We start from the raw sequence: 27,167 nt of genomic DNA, 5'->3' as shown, positions 1-27,167 counted from the left end.
GTCACACAAACAAGATATACTTGTTCATTAAATATAGTTGAAGAGAGAGAAAGGGTAGTGATCTCTGAGGCTAATGGGTGGCCATAATCAGGCCAGACATATCAAGAACCTTTGTGGCATTGGCTAATGCAAATGGGGTGAAAATTGTGTCATGTCCTAGCCAGATATAAAGAAAAGGTTAGATCATGGTATGAGAAGACTCTTTGCTTCCTCTCAATTTTCCAAACATCACATGTTTGATCATCTCTAGATGAGTCACCATCTGTCTTAGGAGCCAAAGACTGCTGAATAAAGTAAGAACAGAAAAAAAGAGGGGAAGGAGGGCAGGGAGAGATTTCTCACTCACACAGCACAGCTGACATTGGAGTTTTGAGGAGATTCATTTACTTTCAAATGTATGCCTGACAGCCTACTCTCAAAGTAAAGCATACTACTTTTGCTGTCACCATCTACAGCCTTACTACCAGGAACATCAACGCAACGATGATAGTTTGTTCTGCTCAAATTCACAAGAGTTATAGAACATCTGATGGACTGCCTGAATGAGAATTCTAAATAAGTGCTGGTGTTGACAATTACAAGAATGATACTGAATTTCAAGGGACTGAAAACTCAACAGCTGTAACATCTACTAGTCCGGCAATTGGGGCTAGGCTCAATTGCTGGCCCTCATCATCTCATCTATCCATGAGACGAAAGTAGAATAGTGTGTCCAACTGGCATGGTACAGGGGTAAAGAACATCATTTCTAAAGAAAGACAATCCTGGTGTTGAATTCTCTCTCTGGCACTTTACCAGCTGCATGATATTGGGCAAATTACTTATCCTCTCTAAGCCTTAATTTGCTCACATGTAAAATGAGAGAAACAGTAGTACTTCTTATCAGAATTAAATGAGATAGTACATATAAACATTTAGCACAGATTGTTGAACACAGTTAAGTATTTAACAAATATTAGTTATTGCTAAAATTAACCGGTCAGTACATCCTAAAGGCCTGAGTCAAGTATCATCTATTAATCACTCAGTACACACCAAGCACAGTGCTAGACGCTGGAGATACAGAGCTGGGCAATCCTACATTCAAGGTTCTCGTTGTTTGAATTACTGCTGCTAAGACTGACCATTAACTCTACTAAATTCTAAATGCTCACTTGTAATAAATCAATGTACTTAAAAGGAAGGGTATTTGTTTCCTATGCCAGACTCCACAATACCAGTTTGCTAGGGAGTACAGCATGTTCATGAAAATTATAGAAGCAGAGAACAGTTAAAAATAAGGGGAGGGGGCACACAATTGTTTTCAGAAAGCAAGCATTTGTAACTTTAAAGTTATCACTTATTGAATGTTTACAGTATGCCAGGAACCATGCTGAGCACCTTACACTGAATATTCCCATCCACCTTTGGCATGGGCGTTACAATAATACCCGTTTCTGAGAAAGCTAGGACAATAGACAGAGAGTTTGGGAATATGCCAAAGGGGACTACATTGTAGAACTGGGATTTAAACCCCTGATTCCAGAGGCTGAGTTAGAATGCTACACCATATTCCCTCCCTACACAGCAAGATGTTGAAGGATATCTATATTCTTGGAGCTGGCAGAAATTTACATATTATCTAATCCAATATACTCATTACATAAAGGAGTAATCACACCAAGGAATGCAGAGTAGCATGCTTAATATCACCCAACTATTTAATAGTAGAACCGGGATTCAAACCTGGGCTCCCTGACTTCTTCTCAGGGCTCTTCCATTACACAGCATTGGGTCTCAGTCTATTTAATGAAGTCTGCCCTGAAGGAAGCACGTTCAATAGGCCTGGGCAGCCTGTATGATTAGAACAGATATTCATCTCAAGTTTCCACCCACAGATTCCCTACCTTACCAAAGCACAGGGTTTGCATAGCATTTAACAATCACATTTCCGTGGCCTCAAATGAAGCTGATGAAAGAAAATGCAGGGCTATTATGCCTCCTCTGAACAGATTGTCGGGTTAGCAGTCATAGTCCTAGAGCACTCATTTCTCCATTTTCTGTTTCTATATTTAATACCCTTCAAAAGGTATTTTGATCAGCAGATGGATCATGAGATCCCTGAACTCTTGTGCTGTTCCTTGCCAGCCACTAAGATGACAGTGGACACCAGAGTCACAAACACAAGTGTCTCTATGAGACAGGCAGGTGACACAAATGAGTGATGTGGACTGGCTGCAAGACAGTAAGGTAAAAGCTGTGCCAAATTGGTGTGTGTGTGTTTCACACCACATAAAGGGGCGAGCTGTTACTCAGTTCTTGCCTATTGTTCCCACAGGGACACAGAAACCCACGTTGCCAGATTTTCTAGTGTTTAAAGAAGCAATGTAAATATGTAATTTTATGTAAAATTTTCCAGATTTTCAACCATATTGTCAAGCTAAATCTAGCCTGTAGGTTTGCAGTTTTTTAACTCAGGTGTATGTATTCTGAGCTCTCACACCTGCCAAAAGTCAGAATTTCTTTATCCTCCCAGACAACATGTTTCTCCTGGAGATTTATTTTTTAATATTTTTTTATATTTGTTTCTAAATGTCTTTCCCATTAGAAAACAGAGTTCTTTCGTAATTCCAAGTCTCTGGTACATTGTTAGCAATCAGTACTTAAAGAAAGAGAAGGGGTTGTTCTTTCCTGAAAGATAAAGCTATTTGTGTTCACTCAATCAGTCAACAAATATTCCTGGAACACCTTTCATCGTAACCAGGAACTGTGTTAGCTGCTAAGACTATAGCAGTGAAAAATGATGATAAATTCTGAAACTCCCCAGTTCTGTTACCACTGGGAGAGGTTTCCCAGTCTTTATTGCACTTACTTGTACATCGTCTATTATTTAGCAGTTCAGTAATATCTATAGCTTTGAAAAAAAAACCCACTGGTTTACCTGAGTTTATTGAAGGTAAATATATTAATCAGCACGCAGTCGGTTCATAGTAGCAGCAGCAATCTTACTCAAACTACTAGCAAGGAAGAAAGAGAGAGAGAGACAGTAATAGAAAGAGAAACGGAGAGAAAAAAGAAGGAAAGAAGAAAGGGAGGGCGAGAGGAAGGGAGGGAAGGAAAGAAAGGAAGAAGGGAGGATGGAAGGAAGGAAGGAACAAAGAAAGGATTTGCTAAATTTGTGGCTTCAGGCACAGTAGGATCCATGGACTCGAGCATTGTCATCAGGGACCAATTCTTAGGCTCTAACCATGTATGTAAACATTACAATCACTGGCAGTGCAAGACTTACACTCTAGGTCTTAGCAATATGAGAGGAAAAGAGAACATCTTCTCCAATAGCACTGGTGGAAAAGCCCCAGGGAGGATTCTCATTGGTCTAGATTGGTCACGTAATCCATACATGAACCAGGAACCATAGGACAGAAAAATTGTTAACATAGCCTTGTTAACTGAAAAGCAAAAAAAACATATGTCTCCTGTGTTAGTAAGAAAGCAACAGCCATTGAAGCAACACGGTGCTATCTTTCTGACTAGCCTGATGAAATTGATCTGGACCAGGAACTACCTGAGTTAAGTCCGAATACTCTGTGTTAAATCAGCAAGGAGGAAATAAGAGGTATTTGTTTGTTTTCCCAGGATATAACGTGGGAAAACAACATACTATCAAATTCTACATTTAACTTCTACCATAGAATCTCTCAAAGAGTATTCAGAAAAAAAGGAGCTCACTTTTTAAGGTTTTAATTAAAAGCAGATTTGGTGGGAATATTCAGTAGTCAATTAAAGTTTGGGAAATTTGGGGTTATACAAAGTTCAGTAGATTTCTTAACTGAAGAACTTCTCCGAGATCATACTACGTTAATGTGTATCATAAATCACCAAAGGTGGTGACTCAGTACGCTTTAGTTCCCAAATTAACTTGGCCACGGAACACTTTGGTACACAGAGAATCTTGTAGGCCTGATGTTCAGCAAAAGACAAGCTAGAATCCTCCACTCCACAATGAGATGGAAATGACCAGTTTTCTCTGTGCATTTGAAACCTGCTGCATAGTGTTATGAAAATAGCATAGATTTTCACAGCAGCACTATGTTTGAATCTCAAGTATGTTACCTTTATCCAAGATCAAATTACTTGTACCTCTCTGAACCTCAGTTTCTTCATCTATATAAAATAAGATGTTATGACTTATAAGATAACTTGTCAAAGAGTCTAAGATAATACCCAGCTCACAGAACATGCCAGTTGATGCTAGTTTCATTTCATTTTGAACTGACCTAGGCCTGGTATAAACTTCTACCTAAATTAGCAAACAGCAGTAATCCTACAACAAATGCTATGTTTCTGTTTCCCAGTGTTAATGCAAGTCCTACCCAGAAGCGTCCACTAGTACGGATTCAGATGAAGGTTAGAAGAGGGAAAAAAGCCAAATACTTTTGGTGAATTAAAATGGGATAAACTATTAAGAAAGACCATCTGAGCCCAGCATAGCATAGTAAGTCCAAGTTCAGGAATTGAACTCAGAATCAGGTTTGGATTATCTGGATGACCTTGTGCAAGTTACTAAAACCCCCTAAGTCCCAGTTTCCTAGTGTGTAAAATGGGGATAATTACACCATTTCAGGTGGCTGTTGTGAAGATAATGCACATAAGGCATTTACTGACTGGGCCTGGTCTATAATAAACACTCAATATCAACGTCAGTCAAAGCCTGCTACATTCAGCTACCATAATAATCAACGTCCACAACTGCAGTGACTTATTTCTTTATCACATGGGCAAGGGAGCTTTGCTCACCGTGGTCTCTCAGGGCCTCAGGCTGATGGAGCAAATGCCAACTCAAATGTTGCCAGCCATCATGCCAAATGGAAAAAACTGTCCGGAGGGCTCACACCAGCAATTAAATACCTGGCCTGGTAGTGACACGTGACACTTGAGCTCCACAACTCAATGACCAGGAGTAATGAGATGGCCTCACTCAACCACATGGGGAGCCAGGAAGTATTCCTCGAGTCCTGAAAGAGAAGAGATGGAAATGTTTGCTGAGCAGCATGACTGCCCACCACAAACGTGTTAGCTGTTATGATCCAGAGCTTGCACATAGTAGGCATGTCATGAGTATTTGATGATTGCTTTGAAATGGCCAGCAGAGCAGAAGGACCATCAATTGCATTTAGTCAGCAGAATCATTAGGATATTTACAAAGAAACTGACTATAAAGAGAAAACTAGGAAAGCAGCAGCAACAAAAATGAGCCCACACAGGGGAGAGACTTGCTCAGTCTGCAGCATGGCAATTAAAATGGAAAAGGCAAGGGCTATCGAATCTCAGTTTTGTTACCTTTATCTTAGGTCAAATTATTTAAAACTCTCTGAACCTGTTTCTTCATCTACATAAAATGAGGTGTTATGCCTTATAGATAATGTACGCCAAAGAGTCTAGGACAATACCCTGCTCAGAGAACGCACTCGTTAATGTTAGTTTCATTTCATTTTAAATTGGCTGAGGCCTGATATAAACTTCTACCAAATGTAGCAAAATCCTGCACAAAATGTGTGCAAAACTCCAATAGTGCCTCTGTGATTTTGAAGATCCTGTTTCCTTGATAACGGCATATTTAGACAACTTTAAAAAAACAAAAAAGAATGATGTCTGTAACTCACAGTAAATCTTCAACTAAATCATTCATGCTATTTGTTTATAAACAGCACAACCAGTCAACCACGAAGTTTAAATTGGGAAATCAATTTCCCTGCAAAATATTTCGCGTTATATGGAGTTGTCTTGAAGAATCTGATGTCTGCAATGATGAATGGCTTTTATGACATCACTCACAGAAAGAGAGCATTACAGAACTAAAACAGAAGCAATCTGGAATTATAAGGAGAGGAAGATGGAGAAAATGGCTTGCACCGTTTTGGAAGGGTTCCCAAATTTCTTCCACCCATCCATAGTCATCACCCCAGGGCTAATATGCCAGGCAAGTACAGAATTACTGCAGAAACATGATCAAAGATATAAATTAAAATTCATTCGAGTCTCAGATTCTTACTGACCTAACATTTCTAGTATTTTTAGAAATTTACCTGTCATAAATTCATCTTCAAGGAAGTCATAACTCAAAAATCAGCTGAAAAATAATCAACCAAATTTTAGCAGATACTATTGGTGGTTTGTCCAATTTCTATCCTCCTGTTTCCTTCTAACAGAAGAAGAAATTGTATTCTAGCTCTGCCCAGCTCCTTGTGCCCATGAGCTTCAAAAGTGGCTGACTCCATCCTTAGCTGTGAGTGGTGGATGATGCTCTTCAGTCTAAGCCAAACCTGCTTAACTGTACCAGGTGTAGGAATGGGCATGTGACACAAATATGGCCAAGACATGAGAAGTTCATTAAATGGTTTCCAGAAGAGGTAATCTCATTCTAGAAAAAAAGAAAGGAAGATTCGGTCCCTCTTCTTCCTCCAGATGTTGCCATGTGTGGATCTAATATCTGGAACTGCTGCAGCCACATTGCTTCCAGCATGAGAATGAAGACATTGCTAAGGATGGCAAAGGAGATATGAAAAAGGCCGAGTTCCTTGAGGACATCCTTGAACCACTGAGTCAACTAACTCTGAAATCTGTCCCACCTCTGGACATCCTGCTATGAGATTAATATATTTCCTAATGTTCATGCCAATTTGAGTTGTACTTTCTGATGATTGTAGGACAAAGCATCCTGATACAAAGGCCTTAAAGAGAATAACGAAAGCATGGTGGACACTATTGTAAACACTCAATGTCTATTCTCCCTTTCTACCTTACAAACATTACCCTCCATTCTCTTTCAGGTAGCCCAATTATGGATACATAGTCATTTCTAGACAGTGAAATTCATATGGATGTCTACTCTGGGGCTTATGAGGAAGCTATTGCCTTATTTAAAAAATGTTAAAAAGGAAAGATGGCTCTCAGTGCCCCTTGCCGTTTGCTTTTTCTCCTTCTTCCTGTCTAATATGCGGACTACATGCTCACAGGTGGAGCAATCAATATGGTAAGGATGAAAGAGCAGTAAATCAGAAGGAATCTGGATTCTTGATGCCTCCCTTTGTCCCTGGTGTATGCCCTAAGTAGCTCAAAGGAAGTTTAAAGGTGCTTAACACCTCTTCAAATTTGTTTTTCAGAGCTATGTTGGGAAGAGTTACCAGGATCAACTGGCCTGAACCAGATCAAGCCCCACTGCAAGGGCAGCGCTTGTGCAGACAGTCGGGAGACGACCAAAAGATGCCCTTTACTTCATCCTAATACTAAAATCTCTGCCCTAGGAGGATCCTAGGCCTTATTAGCATAACATGCGACGTATGTGAGAGCATGTTTTCAGACTGAACCTGTGCAAGCTAATACCCACCTGTACACGTGATGACAAAACTTTCCTTTTAAATATTCATTCCCCACCCGAAATAAAAGGAAATGCTTCTCTTTGTTCAGGCAGCCACAACTTTGGAAATGATTCCACATGGTCTCCTATTTCCTGCAAATAAACTCTACTTTGTGTGACAACTACTTCTGGTGGAGAACCTGCTTTTCACTCACCAGGAAGCAAACCCTCTTTGGTTTGGTAACATCTTGAACAGCCATACTCTTTGTGAAAGACCTCCTTCCAGACTTTCTTGGCAAATGAAGAAAAGAAACCCCTATTTGGATAAGACTCTATATTGAGTTTCATTTATACAGCCAATGAAACCCCAATAAAAAAATAAGCTAGTTATTTATCAGCAAATAACAAAACCTAGTAAAGCTTGGGAGGAGAATATTGAGTAGATAAAAGCGTGGGCTCTGGAAATAGACTGCCTGGTTTGAAAGCTGGCTCTGCCTTTTGCAAGTAGTAGGATTTTTTTTAATGAGGTTTTTTTGTTGTTCTCGTTTTAAATATAGCACATACTAGCTTTAGAAAATTGAAAATACAGAAGTAAGAAACAGAAATATAAAAAAAGAATCATCCATACAGCATAAATGACCATTACACATGTTTTTGTGTGTTTTATATATTATGTACTCATATTATATTCATAGTATATATTTTTATCCTGTATTTTTCATTTAACATACATAATAAGCATGTCCCATGTCAGTTAAATTATTTGTAAACATTATGTTTTTATTTTTATTTTTTCTTTATTGAGGCAACACTGGTTTATAACATTATATCAATTTCAGGTGTACATCATTTTATTTTGATTTCTGTATAGACTACATCATGTTCACCACCCAAAGACTAATTACAATCCATCACCACACACATGTGCCTAATCACCACTTTCACCCTCCTCCCTCCCCGCTTCCCCTGTGGTAGCCACCAATCCAATCTCTGTCTCTATGTGATTGCTTGTTGTTGTTTTTATCTTCTACTTATGAGTGAGATCATACGGTATTTGACCTTCTCCCTCTGACTTATTTCACTTTGCGTAATACCCTCAAGGTCCATCCATGTTGTCACAAATGGCTGGATTTCATTGTTTCTTATGGCTGAGTAGTATTCCATTGTGTATATATACCACATCTTCTTTATCCATTCGCCCCTTGATGGGCACCTAGGTTGCTTCCAAGCCTTGCCTATTATGAGTAATGCTGCAAAGAACATAGGGGTGCATGTATCTTTACACATCTGTGTTTTCATGTTCTTTGGATAAATACCCAGCAGTGGAATAGCTGGAAAATATGGTAGTTCTATTCTTAATTTTCTGAGGAATATCACACTGTTTTCCATAGTGGCTGCACCAGTTTGCACTCCCACCAGCAAGATATAAGAGTTCCCTTCTCTCCACATCCTCTCCAACACTTTTTGTTTCCTGTCTTGTTAATTATAGCCATTCTGATGGGCATGAGGTGATGTTTCATTGTAGTTTTGATTTGTGTTTCTCTGACAGTTATTTTAGATAGGTTACTGAATTTCTCTAAGCCTCAGTTTCCTAACTGGAAAAATTAGGATAGTAATAAAAATAAATCTACTCCAAAGAGTTATTATGAGAGTTCAATGAGACAATCCGTGTGAAAAAAAAAATGAGCCTAGAACTCAACACATCCAAGAAATGAACATACCACCATGTGCCAGTTTGTGTTCTACGTGCTAAAACTATAACAGTGGACAAAACAGACAAAAATCTCCACTCAAGTGAAGTGTGCATTCTATTGAGGGAAAACAGATAATAAGCAACATAGAAAAGAAAAGCATACAGTATTAGAGATAAGAGCTATTAAAAATGAATAAGTCAGGGAAGGGAAGTGGAGAGTAGTTGAGGTGGAGTGTTGTAATGTTTAATAGAGTGGATGAGGAAAATCTCACTGAGAAGGTGACATCCTTGTAAAGACCTGAAGGAGATAAGAGAGTGAGTCATGAGAATCCCTGGGATAAAGGCATTTTAGGCAAAGGGAAAAGCTGGAGCAAAGACCTGTGGCAAGAGCATTCCTAGTGGGTTCTACAAACAGCAAGGGAAACAATATGGCTGGAGCAGACGAAGCAAGCTATTTAACTATTAGCTTGAAACAATTTATTCACTCTTAGAAGTTAGTCTAGAGGTCTCAGATTTCAAACCAAGTCTTTCTATACAATCAGAATATGAAAATAGTGAAAATGTTTATATAAAAATTTCCCCGTCTTCCATTTCTCTCCACAGCCTCTATAGAATATCTGTGTAGTAACAAATGATTGGCTATGTCTTAGCCAGCTTGAGCTGCCATAACAAAATACCAGAGACTGGGGGGCTTAAACAATAGACACTTATTTCTCACAGTTCTAGAGGCTGGAAAGTCTAAGATCAAGGTACCAGCCAATTCCATTTCTGCTGAGGGCTCACTTTCTGGCTTGTGGATGGCTGCTGTCTCCCTGTCCTCGCATGGCCTTTCCCAGTGTGTGCATATGGAGAGAGAGATCTCTCTCTCTTCCTCTTCTTATAAGGCCATGTATCCTGTCAGATTAGGACCCCAACCTTATTACCTCATTTAACCTTAATTACCTCCTAAAAGCCCTGTCTCCAAATATAGTCACATTGGGGGTTAGGGCTGTAACATTAGAATTGGAGGGGGACAAAATTCAGTCCATAGCAGGCTATCCTGAATTTTATCTTGAATTGACTTGCCAATCAATCCATTGACCAAAGTAAGCAGTTGTTTAGAGATGCATAGATCCGGCTTTGAAAATTTTGGCCCAAGGTTTATTGCCAAATAGATCCTCCAAACACCTGAGTTCCATTAGAAATTAGGAAGGTTTTTCTGGGGAAAATCTGACAATGCTAAAGAATAGGCTTGCTGATAGCCAGCACTGTGGAATCAATCATGAGCCTACTCTTCTAGCTGTGGAGGACAGGGGTTATCTCTTCCCAAACAATATGACTCTTTAGACACACCTCATGAGAGAAGTGCTCATTGTTATTGGTTTTAAGGAAGACATTGCCTTAATGTCTCACTCCAGCTACATGATAGGAGCTCTAACTGGTAGGAAATGGTTCATACCGATAAGCTACCATTTTAATATAACTTGCATTGACCAGATTTTTTGAGACAGATTATGACGTAGTGATTAAGAACATGGAACCAAACTGCTTGTGTTGAAATCCTAGATCCACCACTAACGAGTCAGCAAGTTATCTCATCTCTCTGGATCTTAGTTTCCAGTTATTAGAATAATAATAGCACATCTAGATCATGGAGGTGTTATAAGGACTAAATGGTGTTAATAAATATAAAACATTTAGAAGAGTGGCTGGCATATAGTAACTGTTCAGTTAATGTTAGCTAGTAGCAACAATTTATTAGAACAGGTCAATTTTTTTTTTATGTATAGAATTATCCATATGTGTTGATCTGCTGCTATACTGCCAAACTTTTTGGGGGTTTGCACACAACACAGTGTTGTGCAGAATAATGGCCCCCCAAGAGATCCAAGCCCTAATTCTCAGAATCTGTGAATATGTTACCTTACATGGCAAAAGGACTTTGAAACAGGGACATTATTCTGGATTATCCAGGTTGGCCCGCTCTGATCATATGAGTCCTTAGAAGTGTAGAAACCCTCTTGGCTGCAGTCAGAGAAAGGACGGACAATTAAAGAAGGGTCAAATAGATGAGATATGGGGACTCCATTGCTGAGTTGGAAGATGGAGGAGAAGGGGGCCACAAACCAAGGATTGTGGGTAGGCTACGGAAGCTGGAAAAGGCAAGAAAATAGATTCTCCCCTACAGCCAACACAAATGAACACAGCCCTGCCAATACCTTGATTTTAGCCCACTGAAATCCATAAGGACTTCTGACCTACTGTAAAATAATAAGTGTGTGTTATTTTAAGCCACTAAGTTTGTAGTAATTTGTTATATAGCAACAGAAAACTAATATATACTATAAATAAATTATTTAAATACGGGTTTAAGTCATAGATGATGAAGAAAGAACACTACAGTCAAACCACAATCCACTCTCAAATACAGGTAAGTGAAAATCATCTGGAAATAGAACTGGATAAAACAAGCAGAATTCACTACAAGTTTGTCCAACTATGAAACATGTCTCAGAGCTCTGTATTTTTATTCAATTAGTTTAAACTAACAGAAACTTTGTTGGCTTATGTAGCATAGAGTTCAAAGAAAGTGTGGCCTTTGGAATTGCTGACTCAGTAGTCATCAACAGCATCAGTGGCCCTGTTTTTCTGTCTTTTTTCTCTGCCTTTTGCAGTGACAGCTTCATTCCAAGGCAGGCTTCCCTCATGGTGGAAAAGCTACAATATCCAGAAGGAGAGAACTCTGGCTTCTGGTAGGTCCTTCAAACCTGTCCACACATCTATTAGCCCGTTCTGTGCTATAGGCCCATTTCTGAACCAACCCCTTCGGGCAGAGGAATGCCATGTGCCAGCTTCATAGACTGAGTTAGCTAAACCAGCCACTACAGAAGGAGGTATAGGATTATTCTGATTGGATTAAAACAATCAGGTCCCACTTCTGGAACAGAAGAGTGGAACCATTTCCTCTCCCTCCCCATGCCAATTTATGTAGGTTCTACACAATGAGGGCAAGTAGAAGGGGTGTTGAAGAGACAGTAGTTCAGAATTCTCTCCAGCCCTGAAATCACTAGCAGGACTTTCAAGGCACGAGGCCTAATGTGATAGAAAAGGAGGAAAACACAGTCAGAGGAAAATACATAGTTCAAGAAAAGTGAATAGAAAATAAGAGAAGAAGATGCACATGATGGGAAATTGAAGGGACAATAATATATGCTTTGGATGCTCTTAGTGACACCTTCCTAGTCTTTCTGAAACTTGAGTGATGAACAGACCACATTTAAAAGAAAAAAATTAAACTTAGACAATTCAAGGGCCATATAAAATTTGATTAAAGGCATAGGCTCTAGACTCTGAAAGCCTGGGTCCAAATCCCAGCTCCGATGCTTACTAGCTGTGCATCCTTGGGCCCTTCTCTGTCTCCATTGTTTCATCTGAGGATCATAATAATACCAACATCATGGGGTAATTTACAAGGTTTAAATGAGTTAAAATACAGAAAACAATTTTAGTATAAGAACTATCTAATGTTAGCTAAATAAAACAATGCTATTTGAACATGTACAAACATAAAACTAGGTAAAATATCTTCATGCTTATATCTCTCATAAATCTTTAGACTCAAAACAAATTTACACATTAAATTTAAACTACAAATCCAAACAATTCAAATTATCAATATCAATTTAATGTGATGGATAACGTGTTTTTTAATAAATGACACCAGTGCTCACATTAGCAGCTTGAACTGCTCCAGAGTTGGTTCTTTTCAGTCCGGCAGCTTTGTTTGTTTGTTTGTTTGTTTGTTTGTTTTAACATAATATATCATGGAATTGTTCATTCTTCCCACCTTATTCAAACCCCTGCCCAGACTGCCATCACATCTTTTGGCCTTCCCTTGGAGCAAATGCATCACATGTATGGTACCCACTTCTGTTCTTTATCATTATAACTTGACAATTTTTTACAGCACTACTTGATGCAGCATAAATGCAAATGAGGATCTTGAAAGGGTTATACAGATGGTCTAGAATATGCTTAATCATGCAAGGTGCTAGAATATGCAAAAATCACGACTACAGAAGAGCTACACATTTAACACAGATAACGAAGACACTGAAATTATTAAAGATTTTGTTTACTTTGGTTCAGCCACTAATTTACATGGAGACTGTAGCCCAGAAATAAAGAGCAGGTTGAGATTCAGAAGGGCAGCACTGAAGGATTAGGAAAGATCATTGAGTGTAAAGAAGTGTCATTAGAGACCAAGGCCAGATTATCCACACCCTTGTATTCCCAATTACTCTGTACAGGTCTGAGAGCTGGACGGTGAAGAGGGTCGACAGGAAAAAAAATGGATTCATTTGAAATATAGTGTTGGAGGAGAGCTCTATGGATACCCCAGACCATCAGAAAGATGAACAAGTGGGTCCTAGAGCAAACTAAGCCTGAACTATCACTGGAGGCAAAAATGATAAAACTAAGGCTGCCCTACTTTGGACACATCATGAGAAAGCAGAATTTTTCAGAAAAGATAATAAGGCTGGAAAAAGTAGCAGGTGGCAGGAAAAGAGGAAGGCCAAATATAAGATGGATTGACTCCATAAAGGAATCCACAGGCATGAGTCTACAGAAACTGAGTAGGATTATTGAGGACAGGACACTGTGCACATCACTCATTCATAGGGTCGCCATGAGTCGGAGCTGACTTGACAGCACATAACATATATACCTAGAATATGCTTATATGCTCTCTTTGGATTACCAAATAAGAGAATTAAATTAAACAATTCTCAAAAAGAACCCATGAGCCTCTGAGACTGCATCTTCGTCCCTTAGTTTGAGACATACTGCTCTACCCCCGAGTCTACCCACTACACCCCTTTCTTACTCTGCAGGTAATTTGTTTCTCTTCCCACAAAGTCCTGCTCACTCCTGCTCTCTGCCCTAGACCTTCCCCCACTTACTTATCCCCACAAAGGATTGATGATCCTTTGACCTCTCAAAGCTAAGGACATTCAATAGACTCCCGACCTGTGGCCAGGATCTCTTAAGATTCTATTTGTTTTGCGCGCACGCGTGTGTGTGCGTGTGTGTGTGTAATTGTCTTACTTTCATTCACAACACTTAAGAAGTTAGTTGGGCACAAAGACTGCCCTCTACTCTTCCCTAGCTCACTATCACCCTTAAGAAGACCCTGAGTGAATGGCCCATCCCAGTACTTCTCTAGGTAGAGAGACAAAATTCTTCCTTCATTGATATGATCTTCCTTTAAGGAACTTTCCCCAGGATTGGCTCCCCTCATCACTGACACTGAAGGAGTAAGTGAGTGAGGGCCCAAGAAAAGCCTGCCTCCAGCTGAGACGAAGTAAACCTCCTCATAATCCAACATCAGGAGACCACATGGAGGATGAAGCAAAAGCTTCAAAGACTGTCATCAAGATTGTGCATTTACTCAGCTATGCCCTTTGTTGGAGAGCTCTCCAGGGCATGACTAAGGCAGGACAGGATTCAGGTATCCAAGACCCTTGACCTCTGGTCAACTACCATATGTATATATACATACAAATATATAACTTTAGAAACCCTAGAAACAGAGGAAATACAGCTTTTGTAAAGCTGCCCTTGAGCTCTAGTGTCCTTTTAGCTGTTACCTGGAGGGCTTCTCCACCTGGACTATATCTGTGTGAGACACAAACAATCCTGGGCTCTTCTGTGGTGCCTGTCCCACATACCAACAGCCTGAAGGGAAGACAGTGTCTGGGGTCACTCAGTGACCCTGCAGCTGGGGCAGCTCTAACACAAAATCAGATCCCACAGCCACAGTGGAGCCGCTGCAGCATCGGATGGGAAACAGAAACACAGAGTAGATGAACAGCTACCCAAGGGTTCCTTCCTATGTGCTGTGTCCTCTCTCCACTAATAAAACCACTTAACTCTGTGCCAGGCATTGCCCTCAACCCTTCATATTTACCTATGAGGTGTTGTGTTTTTTTTATTATCACCATTTTCCAGGCAGTGGGAGGGAAGTGGGCACAGAGAAGTTAAGTAACAGAGCCAAGATCACACAGGTAGCAAGTGGAGAAGCCAGGTTGAGAACCCAGGCCGTGTGGTTCCCACTACCTCATGCTGCTGCTACTGCTGAAAGAGACATATTAGAGTATTCCAGGAAGCTTTGTCCCTTGTACTTCACACTTCCTTCATTGCAAGGCAAAAAGCCTGTCACAGTGAGACCAGCAAGAGGGTGGCAAACTCCCTGTGACGGAAGGAAACAGTAGAAAAAGAACAAAATGAAGAGAGCGAGACGGGAGGGGGGTATGTTTTTGGTCATCTTTCAGAAGCAAAGCGGTGTTTTCAGAGAAAAGAAAAGATGTGTCCTAGCTTTGAATTCCTGTCATGCTAATAAATGGGCCATGGAAACAGCTGGCTGCACTCTTATCACTGCCATGGGAGTTATTTACGCTAATCCTCTTCCTAGTAGCCTGGCTGGACAAGGATGAAAATCCCCAGCATGGAGCATTAGAAGAGACAGAGGAAGCACACAAACTAATTTACAGGGTTTCCCTTGACCAGTTTTCTTCATTTGAGTCCTATTAGCTCTGATAATGTATCCTCACTATTAATCAGCTGGGGAGCGCTAGGTAATGTGTGTGTGTGTGAATGCAGGCACATGCCTGGTGGCCTTCGGTGCTGCCCAGAGTACCAGCTTTCCAGCAAGAAACCCAGAAGAGGCAAGAGGACATCAAAATGATCCTTTCAGGTTTCATGAAGCATATAAGTGACCAAATCGGTGAATATTCCACAGAAATACCAGGAAAACACAATGTAGTGTGTAGGGGAGGAAGAGCTATTCCTCTACCCTCTAGGTTTTTCTGGCTGGTCTAAGAATTAAATTGACATGAGACAGAATAACAGGAGAAAATTAAACAAAGTTTAATAACATATCTACAAGGGAGAAACCCAGGAAAACTGAGTAACTCACCCAAAAGGCTGAAGACACCACCTTAAATACCATCTTTAGTTAAAGACAAAGGAGGATGTTGCGGTTAATGGTTTGTGACTTCAAAGGGGAGAAGGCAATTTACATGGAGATGGAAAAGCAAATGTTTGGTAAACAGATGTTGACCATGCCTTGTAAAGACAATGAGAGATGGAGAGGACTTTGATCCAATGGCCCTTGCTAGGTTCCTCCCTGTCTATCACAACTAGTTCACATTATACTAGAGTTATCTATGGCGATAGCGCCTTCCTGGACCAGGCCTTCTATCTTAAGATCTTTTAGGCAGTTAGGGGGAAGGTCAAAGTTTCTTTCTGAGTCTTGTTCTTAAAAATAATCAAACCAAAAAGATAAATTTGGGGTGGCAAAATTCTGATCCCCCACAAGTGGAAATTCTGCACAGCTCCGCCACTTTCTTGCTGTTCTTTGCACAAGGCATTTAACCTCTCTAAGCCTCAGTTTCTTCAACTTTAAAACTGGGGACATTGTATACTCTGCGTAGGAGTTGTGAGGATCAGTGAGGAATGGATATGACGGTCTTAGCACAGTGCCTGTCACAAAGGAAGCACTTAATAACAACAACAATAACAATAATAATAATTAGCAACTGTTAGCAGTGGTATTTTTCTAACTCCCTGCTTCCCAAATGGCCTGACTCAATTTTAAGAGGAAACTCCAAAGGAACAGTAATTTAGAAGCATCCGAATCACTTCCCATGACCTTTCACCTCAAACCTCAAAAGTGCTGAAGTTCTCTCTTCTGACTCCCTCTTTTCACTGTGAAGTTGTTGTCTTCCGAGATGCGAGTAGCCCAGCCCATGAACAAAAAACTGGGACAGTGATGTGCCTTTCCATGAATTCAAGAACATGGAAAGGCACATCACTGGAGGTCATCTCTCAGCCCCCTATCTCCTTGTCCTCTTCATTTCCTACCAGTCCAGCGTGAGAGAAAAGCACAACCTGATTATATCAGAACACACTCATTCACTTCCCACCCCCAGGAGCTCCTATTCTTGCACAAGGCTTCCTATTTACCACCTTGGTGATGAACCAAGAGCCCTTGAAATGGAAAAGCTTTCTGGCTCTGAATCAGGGTTTTTCTATTAGTCATTCCAGGATCTCAAGAGGAAGAGCCAGAAAAAGCAAGAGAGATTCAGAGATAATGTACAAGAGGGAATGGTAGAGTCAGAGAGGAACAGAGAAGCTTCACCAACGAAAAAATATTGCTAACAAACATGCCAAAATCACTGACGTCGTTAAACACAGAGAGGCCCAGTAAATGTGTAGGTGGTGGATTACAAGCTTTGGCTTGAGCCGGTTCGACCTGGTATAGCACTGGCACATTCTAGCTGTATGACCTAGAACAAGATATTTAATTTTTCTGAGCTTTAGTTTCTTCATTTGTATAATATAGATAATAATATTTATTTCACAGAGCTTTTATGAGGGTTAAAGATTATTTGTGTACAAGTGCTTAGCACACTGCTTGACACATAGTAGGAGCTAGAGGTATTATTTAGCCAAAGTGCTAGGCTTGCAGCATCCATGTTTTCTAAGATGCTCCAACTTTCTGTTCTGCATTTTTCATAAATATGAATCTTAAAAGTTTACTTAATAACTAGAACACGTGAAAACTATGCTAGCAAAAAGTGACTATGGATTAGACTTATCCAGAACAGTCCTAAGGAAAACCAAGGTGAAGAATAGATGGTACAGGAAGATGTAGTATTTAGTTCACTGAAATATGTAGAAGGCTGAAGAATCTAGAGGAGTTCTCTGCCATGGGATATTTCCGAATACAAGCAGGAGGACCACTTATTCAGGTGGAAATGTTTAGCAGATAGTTGGATAGATTGATCCAACACACAGGAGAGACAGGTCTTAGCTCTTAGCTGAACATAGCGTTTTGGAGCCATCTACCAATATCTATCCAAGGATAGGTCACCCAAGAAAAGTACATAGAGTTAGACAAACAGAGAATCAAATACTATAAATGCCAACATTTAAGAGTCAGATGAGAAGAAAAATGAAAGAGACAGAAAGATGTTCCAATGAAAAGGATTAAGGACTACTCAGTATTCATTGGCTATGACCATTAGACCATTCATTCATTCACTTATTCAACTAATATTTATATTGTGCTTACAATAAGCCAGGCATTATGCTAGGTGGGGATATGGTGATGAACAAGACAACCCAGCCTCCACTTGCATGGAGCTTACTGTCTAGGAAACGATTCAGATATAAACAAGGAGTTGAACAAGTCCACTAGAAGACCTTTCAAAGAATCAGCGGAGAAATAAACCAGATTTAAAGGTAGAAGAGAAAATGAAGACAATGGAAGTAGACTCTTTCAACAAGCTTAGCTATAAAGAAGAGAGGGCACACAGAATCAATGTTCTGGAATGATTTCAAGCATCACATGGAGGTGGGGGACTTCCAAACTTGAGATTCAATTATTCTCTCATCAATTCCTGGGCTTCTCAAAATCCAAATAACAGCACAAGTCTTGTCTACACCGACTATGATGGAAGCAGCTGTCTGAGCAGATTGACTGTCCTTTTTTATCTTCAGAGACTATGGGCCCAGGCTCTCTCCCCACGGTCCCTGCACAGCATATGCTCTCTTCTGCAGCATGAGGATATCTGCATTAGCCTAAGTACATACAGCAGGCCCTTTAATTAATGCTCAATACACCTCACACATTAGTAAATATCACTGTGTCCCCAATGGAACTTGAAGGCCTCTGGTAGACTTGTGTCTCCCTCAAGATCCTGCTTGTTTCTCTTAGAAGCAAAAGACACAAATCATATACTCTTAACTTTGCCCAAAAATCATGGTAAACTCTATCTCCAAACACTCTTTGGCTTTCGATCTCTCACTTGGTTGACTGGTTCTCAGCCTTATTGTCTTCAAGACTTTCATGACCAAAAATGCTAGGATTTTTGGTGCACACTCAGAGGGATTAAAATATAAATGCCAGTTTTTAAAGTATATATAGTCAAAAATGAAATAAAAATGCATTGTCACTACTCTGTTTAGTTGGTTATCCTTAGTCTTTGCATTATGATTTGAATTAAACAGTTTTTTACACTAATCAAGTTCACGTACATACACTCCTAAGGCAAGATCTTCTCGTGTGTCAGTACACAGGTGGTTCAGCTTTGCCCTGACATTAAGCTATGTTTCTTATCTCTTACTTGCCAAAATGTACCCTACTCTACACACCTTCATCTCAGTAATCCATCTCCCAGGTATCATTGTAACACTATATTTCTTCAAGTGGGCAACCCACCTGTGGAAGTTTGCTGGAACTCCAGTGTGCCATGATACACAGGTTAAAATTCAATTTAAGCTCTGTTGCAAGCAAAGAATATTTGAGAGTTCAAAACTAGGAAAGAATTTTCCAGAACATAGAAGATAGTTTAGTGTATATATTTTGGTTGAAAGGCAGAGACAAATGACTGAGAAAAATTTCTTAATTTCTCTCAGAACATAAGGGCCTTATAGCTGCCAGTACAACCCCCAAAGAATCTAGAGGGATCCATTCAATTAGTCAAAGGTGATTGACTACACATCTTAGTTTTTCCAGGACAATGTCAGTTTACGCCTATTATCCAAATATCTCAGTGTTCCACTGATAGCACCCCCTTTCACTCTCAAACATGTCCTAATTTGAACAATAAATTATTTGGTCATCTCAGACAAAGAGCATCACAAATCTTCCAACCAGCTAAATGTCTAAAACTTTTTCCAACATTTTAGCCAGCTTTAAAATCATATAACTATTGTTGCAAAGAAACAGTTCTCCAAAACAAGTTAATGGAAGCCAGCCCCTTTGCGAAAGAAATGCAAAAGTTTCAAGTACAATAGTGCATCCAGGGACAAACAGGTATAAAGAAGTCAACGGTCATTTGACGCTGAGACTGGGAAGCACTATAAATAAGAGCTGAGAGAAGTATTCAGAGCTCTAAGTGCACATCACCAAAGTAAATCAAGGCTGCAAAGATTTTGTGAGACCCTAAAAAACACATCAAAGTCTACTGAAGAAAATTCTAGTATTTTTTAAATTATTATTACTGATTTTAATTTTTTAGAAGAAGTCCTGAGATTACCAGAGGCACCAGATCAGATACTGTAAGTGAGCTGAAACGAATGTGTCTGGCTTTAACCATTTTGTAGGTTCTGATCTGTCTGAATCAGACTCTAACACTCACACTTACACTCCTCATTGAACAGATATTCCATTAAAATACATGCAAACCAGAGTGGGAAGTGCTGAACTCTGGCATTTGGGAAAATCTTGAGGCAGTGTGAACTGTCATTTTGTGCATTTGAATTTATGGCCATCTCCTCTTATTATGTCTTATTAGCAGCCTTCCTGTTTCATTTCCATCTTTGCTCATGCTTGCAGCTCTGAACCTTTTAAGAGCAGTTATCCCATGCATTTACTTCATCTTTCCAAACGTTCACAGAATTGTGCATAGTACTTTATCCTCTCTCAGACCCTACCCAGTGGTTTCCAGATCCAGAATCCCTGCTGTTTCTCATTAGGCTTTGTTAACAGCCTTCTAAGTGATTTTTTGAGACAATGAGATTCTGTTTTAAGCCAAGCCAATTTCATTCAAATTTGCAAGTAAAATTTCATGAGAGGCTAGATCAAATGCTTTATTAATCTCCAAATATACATTCTAGACTCACCATTAATCTCATGCCTGTCCTTATTTACTAATGAACTTATTTTTCCAAGCCTTTTTCTTTAATATATATGTAAAATTTTTCCTCTTCTGTTTTAACCTCCCCGCTATATTTTCTTCTGGTAATAGATCATGCCACTTGATAGGACCACAGAGCTGTGCTCAGCTTTTCTGCTTAACGAATTCAAAGGAAAGGGACTAGAATAGTGTGGAAATCATCTTGATGGCAACTGAAGGAAACAGTACTCAGCCTGCCCAAAAAATGCTTAAGTAAAAACGTAATGCCTGCCTACAGGTATCTGAAGGATTGTCAAACTGTAGCATTGAGAAGCAGAATCAGGACTAAGAGATAAAAATTATCCTGACAGAATACACCTCAACAGAATTCATTCATTATTTCAGCAAATAGCTATTGAGAGCCTTCCATGTATAAAGCACTATTTTGGACTTGCAGAGGATGCAAAGAATAATTAATTCAAGTCCCTGCTCTCAAGTCCTTTACAACCTATTATAGTCACATACTGTATGAGAATAAATATAACTGTCTGACTCTGGAATAGACTGAGCCATGGAGTAAGGAAGTGTTGGTCACTAGAGAGATACAGGTAAAAGCTGAATGACCACCTGTCAGGTATATTGTAGGAAAGATCCCTGTATTGGGTGGACATTTATTTATTTATTCTCTGCCTTGTTTCAGAAAGAACTCCCAGTCCAGATTTTTCTTGCTCCTAAGCCATGTATTCCAGGAATAACAGATATATTACTTTGCATCTTCTTTTATGGATAAGCCAGCATCTCCTCCAGAATCCCTTTGCCATTTAGGACATAGGCAAAGAGGAAGAAGCAGAATACATATAGAAGTCCTTGCCAGACAGAAACAACAAGAAGAAAAACAATCTCCATTGACCGTGTGGAATATGGGAAGAGATATAGAGGGAAAGTGAAGAGGTCACATACACAGGTCTTCATTAGAATGGAACCATAGGGAGAGAGGGATAGAAGTATCACAGTAGTTGTGGGAGACCCTCAGCACTGGAGGGATGATGGCAGCATTCACCTGTTCAGCTTGGGGAAGTCTGTAAGTCTCTAGGAGTAGCCCCAACCATGTCCAACATGCTGCAAGACGTAGTTCATCAGAGACAGATATAATATGCTGGGTATATTATGCTGGCTATGTGAATTTGAGGCACCACTCTTGGAATTCACAGTCTGTGTGTAACATGTGGTTGGTCCAGAAATGGCCGTGTGTCCCATTAAGGGAACAGAGAGGTGCTAAACAGGCAGGCAAAACATCAGAGACCTGGGGCTGGAACAAAGAGTCCGTCGCGAGCAGAGTCATTGTAAATGGAGGCAAATGGCCACAACCATGGTCTCCATTTGCATGTACCACCATAAGGTCTTAAAAGGCCAGACAATGTCAGGGAAGGCCAGAAGAACCACTACACAGGCAAAATCAGTAAGAATCCATGGGATGATTAATAGATAGCAGACCACCTTTTCCTCTAATACCACAGAGTAACATAAACCTCCTTTCGATTTCCAGACTCCAACTTAGAGAGAAGCAGGGTAAGAGAAAAGAGTCTGAAAGAGTAACTCTAGCCAACATAATCAGAAATCCAAAAGAGACTATTTAATCTGGAAGAGGTTGAAATATCATCACTAGCTGGTAAATTTCAGATTTTCCCCCCTTATCCTGTAATTATATAGCCCTCCAAACCCCTACGCACATGTAAACACATGCACCCTGCTTCCCGGTGAGACAGGGTTCATAAGAAACATTTGATTCATTTTAGAAAATCAAGAAAATTAAATATTCTCATATATCTAAGCAGTAATATATGTATATTCTTGATCCCAACACAAATTCATGAGCGTATTTCATATTTGTGAAGCCAAATAGTTAATAATTCATCAAGGAAAGCTTCCTGGAAGAAAAAGAGAGTAAGACTCTCTTTTAGCAGGGATACTGGAAGGCTCTCACTAAAGTTCACATTGTTTATTTCTGTCCTTTACAATGATTACTTTCTCAAACAGGATTATTAGCCTGTTTTAGTGCTATATTTTAATATCTTTCATGTTCTTGAGTTTTAATAAGTTTTCTTCATACTCTGCATTGTTATTAATTTGCATTCTTGAAGAGATTGATTACCCTTATATTGCTGTACTCATTGAACCCAAACCTATCTTATATAAAATGTGAATTACAGCAGCACAATCACTGAAAGAAAACTGGTCTCTTTCCACACAGCATCTTCTTCCGTGTCTTGATAGTTTGCACTTCTTTCCAAACTTCAGTGCAGGCTTCCCTTTATTTTAAGATATTCTTGTGGTTTTCTGCAGAAATCAGAGACTGTAGACCCCTGTTCCGTGTATATAAGCTTGATGTTACGGGAATACCATATGGAATTATAACCAACAAAGGAATATTATTCAACATATATTGTACGCTTATCTATTACTCAACACATATTGTAGCTACATGGATTTGTCCAATCAGGCACATCAGAACAAACCACCAAATCTCAATATCTAGACATATAAAGACATATGAAAAACTATTACCAAAATCTGTCCTATGTAGCTGGTGCTTCATTTCCGAAGGAAGAAAAGGAAAAGAAAAAACTAGCTAGCCTCTCCCAATTTATTATTTGGTGCTCTGAGTGATTAAGATGCGGTGGGGGGAATGTTGGGAGAGCTGCTACAAAGCAAGGCTATCATATCCATGAGGCCTGGAGAGAAGGGCAGAGCATTCATGTGGCTAAATGAGGCCTGGATCAAGAACTCTGGACCTCTGAGAGGGAAAAAATTAAAGCACCGTAATGGTGGCTCCTTCTGAATTTACCACACTGTGATTTCCTTCCACTGGATTCTCTCAGCTTTCTCCAAATATAAAAGTTCACAGAGAAACGTGACAATGGTCACAATGGGTTACCAAAAAAGTCCATCCCCCTTTATCTTTAACAGGCTGAGCAACTGGTTATATATGTTAGTTTGATTTGCAACAGGAGATCATGGTACTTTTACCACAAAGAGTTAAAAGAGCTAAGGAAGGCAGGAAGTTTTATGTGTCTTTGAGTCCAGCCAGCACACACAGAGCAAATCCTGGCCATGCTCCTTTTCTTACACTGGTTACTGAAGGCTATTAAGTCTCTGAAAAGCTGTATCAAATACCAAACAGAACCCTGAAAGATGGCAAAATTGAAAGGGGACACTGAAAGCAGCCAGTCAATGCCTGAAGCCCAGAGTCTTTGTCTGCACAGTCGCTTCTTTTCATCATCTCTCGGATCATAAGTTGTTTAAGGGCTGTGAAAGGTGTTAGAAAGACAGCCTACTTCTAAATTTAGGCAAAGTCTGAGATGTGAATGCATGAGAATTCTATCAGATTGCTTACTCTCACCCAAACCCCTGTAGGGGAATTTAGAAAAACACATTTGAAGACCTAATACACAATCATTCACAGAGATCTAAAGCAATGTCTAAAAGATGTCTTCTCTCTAGGTGAAAAATGAAAATGCAATTTCAGGAAAAACCTTTTCATTTTTTTCTTCTGTCTTCTCCAATCTGTCATGGAAGAATTGCACCAAAGGCCTTATTTTTGACTGTTGAACCTTTGCTTAAAGAAGACTTAATAAACACAATACCTGGTTTTCCACTATCAGGGAAAATAAAAGAGGTAGGGATAATTTTAAATTGCAGGAAATGGAACAGTCATTATCACTTGACATGGGAATGTATTGTTTTATCATTAAGATTACAGCCAACCAGGACTTATTTTCGGATAACTCTGGTCCCTAGGATTGAATGAGAAACAAAATAACAAATGAACCTATTTGTCAAAATGTTAAGAGAATTTATTGACTTCATGGTATCCTCCACACCATGGGAGTTAAGCAATATGTTGAACCAAGAGTGACATAGAGAGAAAAGGACTTTCAAAAAGATTTTATGAGTGACATAACTTCCAAAGTCCCTCATCACCAACTTTACCCTCTTCCAATTCAAAAGCACTACTCTACCTATAACCACAATGGAGAAAGGGGACATTATAGTCTGAGAAAAATCTTGTAGATAGATAGCAATCTTTACTATAAGAGTAAAGAGTAAAATCAGAGACCAACCGTATTAGTCAGCTTGGGCTACCATAACAAAATACCATAGACTGAGTGGCTTAAACAAGAGAAATTTATTTCTTACAGTTCTGGAGGCTGGAAGTCCAAGATCAGGGTGCCAGCATGGTCGAGTTCTGGTTAGGGCCCTCTTCCTGGCTTGCTGACAACCACCTTCTTGCTGTGTCCTCATGTGGCAGATAGAGAGAGAGCTCTGGTCTCTTCCTCTACTTATAAGGCCACACTAATCCCATCATGGGAACCCCACCCTCATGACCCCATCTAAACCGAATTATCTCCCAAAGACCCCATCTCCAAATATCATTAGATTAGAGGATAGAGCTTCAACATAAGAACTTCAGGGGGACACAAATATTCAGTCCAGAGCAGCAACAAAATTGCGCCAGTTTACTGAATGGCATTAATGAAGCCTGGAAAACTTCCTGAGTTGAGGAGATAGAGTTCAGAATTCAAGGAGTATACAGTAGCGAGAATTTATAGGGCAAATAATTGGAAAAAAAGAGCTGCATAAAGAGAACTCAATAGATCTACAAAGAGTAGTGAATGAGTCTTTATCTGAGTAATGATCAGCTACTGCATGTGAGGAAACTATGCAAGGCATAGGAAAGAATCATCAGAAGAATCCAACGGAATAGTTTTTGGAGCTCAGACAAGGCCAAGAATAGTTTGTATTCCCACTTCCTAACACATGGAGTATCAAGTAGAGTCCTCAGAAGAGTATTACCTCAAGATGGGACCAAATTAGCCAAGGAGGAACTGCCTACCAGCTTAAAAGCCAGTCTCAAAAGAATCAAATTGTTTCCACGTAACTGAACTGCTGCATTCCATAACATACATAAGAAATATACATACATAAGAAATCATGATGAGAAGAAAAATCAATCAATACAAACAGACCCAGAAATGGCACAGATGATAGAATTAGTAAACAATGACACCAAAGTAGCTATTAAGAATATACCTCATATGTTTCAGAAGGTTGAGCAAAGTGAGCATGATAAGGAGAGATATGGCATATATAAAAAATCAAACTTTTAGAGATGAAAAATTCAATATTTTCAATGACAAATTCACTTGATAGGATTAATAGCATTTAGACAATGTAGAAGAATGATTACTGCTCTTGAAGACATAGCAATTGAGACTATATTAAACGAAACACAGAAGGGAAAAGACTGAAAATAAGTGAACATAGCATCAGTGAGCTGTGGGAAAATGTAAAAACAAACTAAAATGCATGTAATTGAAGTCCAGTTGGAAAGGGGAAACAAGAAACACAGAAAAAAATTTTGAAGAAATAATAACCAAACATTATCACAATTTAATGAAAATTCTAAACCTACAGATCCAAGAAGTTCAATGAACCTCAAGCACAAGGAACACGAAGAAAATTACACCAAGGCCTATCACAATCAAACTGCTCAAAACCAGTTTAAAGAGTAAAGCTTAAAAGCAGTCAGAGAAAAAAGACAGAGGAAAAAAATAAAAATTACAGAAGACTTCTTATCATAAACAATGCAAGCCAGAAGACAGTAACATTTTTAAAATACTAAGTGAAAATACTAGCAGATATTTCCTAAGAATTAAGACAAAATGAAGATTTCTTTTAGACATACAAAAGCTGAAAGAATCTATCACCAATAGACCATCACTATGAGAAATATTAAAGGAAGTCCTTCAGACAGAAAGAAAATTATACTAAAGAGAATTCTGGATCTACACAAAGTAATGAGTAACATCAGAAATAGTAAATATGTAAATAAATATATGACCTTTTTTCTTATTTTTTAAAATTAATTGACATGTAGATGGGTAGTCCACATTGTTTCAGTCAGCTGCTGCTGGGTAATAAATAACTCAAAAACTTAATGGTTTAAAACAACTATTTATCATTTTCTATTGGGTATGTGTTATTTAGATAGTTCTACTCCTCTAAGCCATGCATGGCTGGTCTTGGTGAGCTCACTCATGTATCTACAGTCAGCTGGTTGGTCAGTTTAGGGCTTGCTGGCCTAGGATTGCCTCAGCACAGATAGCTTAGCTTTGCTCCATGAGGTCCCTCCAGCAGGCCAACCTGGGCTTATTCTCATGACACGGCACAGGTGTAAGACTGAGTAATCTCAATTGTACAAAAAGGCAAGGGAAATGTACATTCACTTTTCAAGCCTCTGCTTGTGTTACATTTACTAATGACATGCCATTGTCTAAAACGTGTCCCGTGGCCAATCTCAGCGTCAGAGTGGGAAGGGATTACAACATTTTAAAAACTGCATGGCAAAAGTATGGATATAAGAAAGCCATTAATTGGGAATCTTAATACAATCAATCCATTACACACATCC

General features: G+C 39.4%; 1 long non-coding RNA gene across 1 annotated transcript in view; it reads right to left on the bottom strand.

Annotated features, from left to right (window-relative positions):
- Positions 1-27,167, bottom strand: part of LOC147912657 (uncharacterized) — a 133,690-nt gene that overhangs the window by 11,943 nt on the left and 94,580 nt on the right. Inside the window, exon 5 of the long non-coding RNA XR_015549750.1 lies at positions 4,777-4,994. This is a non-coding gene — a long non-coding RNA (uncharacterized LOC147912657). The remainder of the gene's footprint in view (positions 1-4,776; positions 4,995-27,167) is intronic.

This window comes from Ceratotherium simum, chromosome 34, assembly GCF_057802395.1.
Source record: "Ceratotherium simum simum isolate JZ-2026a chromosome 34, ASM5780239v1, whole genome shotgun sequence".
NCBI classification, from domain to species: Eukaryota; Metazoa; Chordata; class Mammalia; order Perissodactyla; family Rhinocerotidae; genus Ceratotherium; species Ceratotherium simum.
Note: the sequence above shows the minus strand (reverse complement) of the source record. Positions and strands in the feature narration are given on the sequence as shown.